The following is a 6,189-nucleotide window of genomic DNA, read 5'->3' on the forward strand; positions in this document are numbered from 1 at the left end:
CGGTTGCTCAAATGTCTGTTCTGGTAATGTTGTGCGGGTTTAAGAATAGATTTCTGATGCAAGAGCTGACCCAACAAAATATTATATGTGTTTGTTTGTTTTGTGCATCACAACCCTCTCTCATTCACATCTTGGCTCAAATGCAGTGTGGGTAAAGTGCCAATTTATTTTCTTTACTTCAAAGCTGCCACCTTACTGGATTCGCTGCTATGGAGGTTCCACGAGGAAGCAGAGACTGGAAACATTAGAAATCTGCAATACTGCTTAATTACGGGTCTTTAGAGTAACCATGAGGGATGCTGGCAGTGCCGGCGACCGTGGCATTGAAAACGAACAAGCAATCCAGCATTGCTAGGCAGCAGAACATGAGAAAGAGCCATAAAAGGTATTTATCTACTGTACCATTGGGAAATAACCGCTTCTCTCCCCCAGCGACCAGTAAGCAATATTTTAATCTCTGAAAGCCAAGCCGCAGTGTACCTGTAAAGACTAGAGCCAGTTTCTCGTTGCCACCACCGCCAAGCAAAAGAACCGGACTTGACTGGCACGGCTCTAATTGCGTACCCCCGTGGTCACGTGACGAACTTGAAGGCCCATGCGAACCACGCAGTCTCCTGCAGTTGACATTTAAATAAGAGAAAGGGAGCTCTGTTAGCATTGTTCTCTGGCAACGTAACCCTTCCAGGCGTCGTTTTTATTCCACCTCGTCTGCGAGACGGCAATTTACCGAACTGGAGGGAAGAGGCTGTTTATAAGGACAGTGGCTGGGTGCCAGAGAGAGACAGAGACAGAGCCAAGCACAGTGACGTGTGGAAGGAACAAAGGAGGAAGCGCACTGGCCTGTCCGTACGTCTCCGCGCAGCCAGGGGGCTTTGGCACGCTGGCCAGCGCATCGCCTTGATGGTGAAAAGGGAACAAATGAGGAACAAGACACAGCAGAGGCGCTGCCAGCTCTCTGGCTTCAGACAGGGAGGCTCATCTTATTTCCAGAATCATTTACATGAAGAAGCAGACCTGCCAACTGCCCCACTAACCTGTACAGCAACGCAGCCACCGACACCGTAACAGCTCCTACTCTTCGACTGGCAGAGCCCTAATACACGTATGCAACTAAGCCTGTCCAATTTTTAAATCTAAAACAATACGACAACAATAAGACAAATACTATTCTCTGAAATAGGTGGCTTACTCTATAACAGTGGTTTTCAAACCGGTCCTGGAGTACCCCCTGCCCGGCTGGTTTTCGTTCCAACTGAGGTCTTAATTACTTAATTAAATTAAATATTTTTATTAGTTAAATTAAGGATTCAATTAAACAATGAAGAGCTCGGTTGGAACACAAAACAGCAGGACTGGGGAACTCCAGGACCAGTTTGAAAACCACTGCTCTATACTATTAATTCCACAAATGTTGTGATTCACACTCGATATTTCACTGAATTTAAAATCTCTCTCTCTTTTTTTATATATGCACACCCAGTTTAATAAAGGAATGTGAAACTGTATCAAAGTGTTCAATGTTAATGACTCACCTTGAGCCCCCCAATTCCATCTTATTAATATAGCACGACATATTGGCGCAAAAGAAACTTGGTATCACCTTCTTTCTGCCGTTCATTAATTCATTTCCCCTTTGATCTGATGCAGTTGCCTGCTAAGCAATAGGAGATGGGCCAAGTGGTGCACAGAGTACTGCAGGCCTGTCATCTTCTGGTACACTGAGCATTTGGGAAGTAATCTGAGATTTGTCTTTCAAGACGGCTGTTTCTGATTCCAACGGGTGTGTCAGAAGGGAAGGGTTGAACTGACACCATTATGGATTTTCTACACATAGAGATTCACTTAAAAACACGTCTTTAACATACAAGATGATGAAAGCTTGAAGAGCAAATATCAGTGCTGTGAAAAATAAATCACCTGGTGCTGCAATAAGTGAAGATGTCAGTTAAGAAACACGTGAAGTAAATCATAATATAAAAACAGCCTTTAAATGAGGGAAGAGAGAGGATTCCTCATCATGATGTTTTTGAGATCCGGTTTCTCTCACAGCAGGTGAACTCGTATCTTCACAATTCTGCTTCTCTTCCAATCAAACTTTTTCATATCACGTGTAAGAAATTCTGGTTATGTAAAGATGTCCTTGCTTACTGTATCCCAGCCACAAATATCCATGTGGTATGAGAAAATGTTCTACTATGTGTGGATCACTGCTGGCACACGAGCCTGGAAGACGATCAAACTGCCCCCTCACTTGACTGGAACGAGACTGAGCATCACTAACAGTCGGGCAAGGCTGGGGAGCATCTTCGGTACAAACCCGGGCTTCGATTGCATCCATAACCTCTCTTCTCCAAAATAAAAACACCATTAAAAAAAGCTAGTCAGGATATTTTAACAAAGATGTCCTCCGTGTAATTTGACCGTGGAAGTGTGGTTGCATACCTGATGTGGCAGATCCGCTGAAGTCTCTCTCGACATGATACCAGCGTCAATCTGGCCAAGCCCGAGCAGCACGCAGCGCCATCCGAGCACGCTCTGTAATCCCCCCGATAAAACCACTGCGGACAAGAAGGAAATACGAGAAGCCGGCAGACCGAGCTGTACATCCCGTCTCTGAAACGTTATCATCTGAGTTATCGGTTTTTCCATCCGTGGGCATTATGGCTCAACCTCTTTCGTATAGACTTCTTGGTCTTAGTCAATTTCAACCATGTGCCTAAAATATAAGACAAATGTCCAATTATACAGTATTAACATTTTTAATAGTTTCATTCCAGTGTTGATCGGTGCTGGGGTGAGTGGAGTGGGGGCTGACATTTTATTTTCCACATTACAAGTAGGAAATTATATCATGAATTCTATTAAGAACTAGTTTGTAATCAATTCTACCATATATTCCACACACACACACAGACATTAAGTTTCTTTTAAATAATGCACTTTTGTGCATTTGGTTTCGCACTGCAAATGGGAAATTTAACAATCAATCAACTCTTATGAAATAGTCTTCTTTTTCCTATTAAAAATCCAATTATACTGAGGCTCAATCCCACTTCTGCAGTAGAGAAGCTCATGATTCTTAATAGGAAGCTCAGGATGATCCAGAGAGAAAAACAACACACCCAGTCTCCTTGCGGACGGCTTCCATACGAACAGCTAGTGCTCTCGAATCCGGCCGTCCACCATGACCTGTCAAAAACAAGAACCATCCAAACTAACCTGCTCTTCACGAATAATTAATGTAAAATGGTCAACTTGTGGTTAAGTTCACGTGAGGCAAACATAGCATGTTGGTTTTCCTTACAACGTCAGAGAACTCATATGGATTATATATAAGACCACGCCCACCGAGTTTCTTGCATTTAAATGAGAATTTATTTCCACTTACCTACACAGCATACTCCAAACTGTTAAGGGGAAAAGTTTTAAAGGTTACAAATTTTATTAAAATACAAAACTGAAATATAATTGGATAAGTCTCCACCCCCGGGTTAATACTTGGTGGAAGCACCTTTGGCAACAATTACAGCTGCGAGTCTGTTGGGATCGGTCTCTGCCAACTTTGTACACCTAGATTTAGCAATATTTCACCATTCTCCTTTATAACACCTCCCTGCTCGATGACCCTCGTGTTATTAAGACCTTTAGCAGACGCCTCGAGGAGTGGAGGACCCTGAAGGACCTTTTTGATTCTCCCATAGAGTGGTGGGAGATGGTGAAGAAAAGAACCAAGGGCTACTTCATTCAGCTGGGGAAATGGAAAGCTCGTGAGAGGCAGGCGAGATATTCCCATCTAAACGCCCGCCTCCAGCGCCTGAGTCTTTTACAGCTCAGAGGCTTCGACCTAGCTGAGGAGGTGGCCCGGGTCAAACTGAGTCTCTCCGCCCTCTATCGGGAGGAGCAAGAGAAGATCAAGGTCCTTTCCAGGGTCCGCATCATGGAGGACGATGAGAAATGCAGCCGCTTCTTCTTCAAGAAAACGAAGGAGAGGCGGCCTGCAATGTCCTCCATGATCGACTCCTCGGGGCAAGAGGTGGAGGGCAGAGAGGCTGTTGAGACAGTGGTGCGGGATTTCTACAGGGAGTTGTACGATCAGAAGGTGGTGGATCAAAATCTGATCCATCACTTTCTGTCCCTGTTGGAGTCCTGCAATGAGGGGGACGAGGAGGATCCAGAGATCACCACCACTGAACTCTCCCAGGTGATAAAGAGTCTTAACTCTGGAAGGACACCGGGTCCCGACGGGATCCCTGCTGAGTTCTATAAGATCTTTTGGGAGGTGCTTAAAGAAGATCTGGCCCAGGTCTTGGGGTCGATGTACAGAGAGGGCAGATTGGCCCCTTCTATGAAGAAGAGTATCCTCTCCCTTCTTCACAAGAAGGGAGACCAAAAAGATCTGAGGAACTGACGGCCGGTCAGCCTCCTGTGCACCGACTACAAGATACTGGCCAAAGCACTGACGCTCCGGCTGCAGCGGCCACTCCCTCAAGTCGTGGGTCGCGACCAGGTCTGTGGTGCCCGGGGGAGATCGGCGGCCGACAACGCCATGCTGCTCAGGGATGTCGTGGCCTACTCGAACGAGAGAGGGCTTCCCCTGGTCCTAATCAGCTTGGACCAGGAGAAAGCCTTCGACAGAGTGGGCCACGAATACCTGCAGCTCGTCATGGAGAGGATGGGTCTCGCTCTTGGCCTGAGGAAGTGGGTTAAGATCATCTACAGCGGTCTAAGCAGCAGGGTCCTTGTGAACCGCCACCTGACCGAACCATTTCCGGTCAGGTCGGGGGTCCGGCAGGGTTGTCCCCTGTCGGCCCTGCTGTACGTCCTCTGCTTGGAGCCGTTCATGCAGGCGATCCGCCGGGACGTCCGGGTGACAGGTTTCCATCTCCCGGGTTCCGGCGGAGAGCAACTGAAGGCCCTGGCCTATATGGACGACGTGGCCATGGTTTGCACGGACGCTCCGTCCGTGGCCAGGGTCGAGGAACTGCTGGACGGCTTCTGCAGGGCAACGGGGGCCGCTGTCAACAAGGCCAAGAGCGAGGTCTACCTCTCCAGGGCATGGCCTGTCGGCCGGGGCCCGCCGACCGTGTTCCCTGTGAAGCCGTCTGTCAAGGTTCTGGGGATCACGATCGACGGGACCAACACGGGCACCCGGAGCTGGGAGGAGGCCATAGCGAAGGTCCAAAAGAAGATCCACGGCTGGAGCACAAGGACCTTGACGATGGCTGGTAAGGTGCTGGTCGTAAAGGCCATTCTCTTCCCGATACTCCTCTACGTAGGAATGATCTTCCCCCCAGACAAGGTCATCGCAAAATTAGTGACCTGAATTATATTTCGGTTTGTCTGGGGGAGCAAAATGGAGAGGCTGAAAAGAGTGCAGATGGTGAAGGGTACCCTGGATGGAGGCAGGGGGGTCCCGGACGTTGTGCGGCTGATAAAGGCGCAGGGGCTGGCCTATGTGGTCAAGAACATCCAGGCTGCTGGCAAGAAAGTGAGTTTCATGAACCGCTTTTATTTTGACAGCAGCCTGAGACCATTCGGCCTCTGCGCCATGGATAACACCAGGCCGCACTCGTGGGATCCCCCGCCGTTCTACAGGGCACTCCGAGCCTTTGCGCTCGAAGTAGGCCTCCATAAAGTCGTGCTGGCCTCCTGGGATTATAAGACCATCTGTAGCCAGATGAGATCTACCCAGGAGACCAGCCGGATAGAAGATTTCCCTCCCGAAACCTGCCGGTTTATCTGGGCTAACGCTACGCACGTTTGCCTCACGAATACGCAGAAAGATGTCTCCTGGATGGCTGTGAGTCGGTGTCTCCCCACCCAAGTGTTCATGCACAGAAGGGGCATAGCTCCTTATGACACACTTGTCATCGCGCGGAAGGGCATGGTGCTCGTAAGGGACTATGTCAATCTGGAGGTCCATCAGAGGGGCAAGGAGGAAGCCTACAAGATCTGGCACATAAGAGATCTGGGGGAGCTCAGGATCCCATGATGGGACCCACCTCCGGGGACGGTCAGTTCCCCCTGCTGGAGCCCGAGTCCAAGATCTTTTAAATATTTTATGGATGATTGTTTTTAAAACTATTTTAAAAATGAATCTTAATTGTTTTTAAAGATTTAGTTTTTAAATCACTAATTGTTTAGGGGTTTTTTGGTTTAGTTTTGTTATATTCCTTTGTCAAATACATT

This window comes from Amia ocellicauda, chromosome 18 (assembly GCF_036373705.1).
Source record: "Amia ocellicauda isolate fAmiCal2 chromosome 18, fAmiCal2.hap1, whole genome shotgun sequence".
In the NCBI taxonomy this organism is placed as follows: domain Eukaryota; kingdom Metazoa; phylum Chordata; class Actinopteri; order Amiiformes; family Amiidae; genus Amia; species Amia ocellicauda.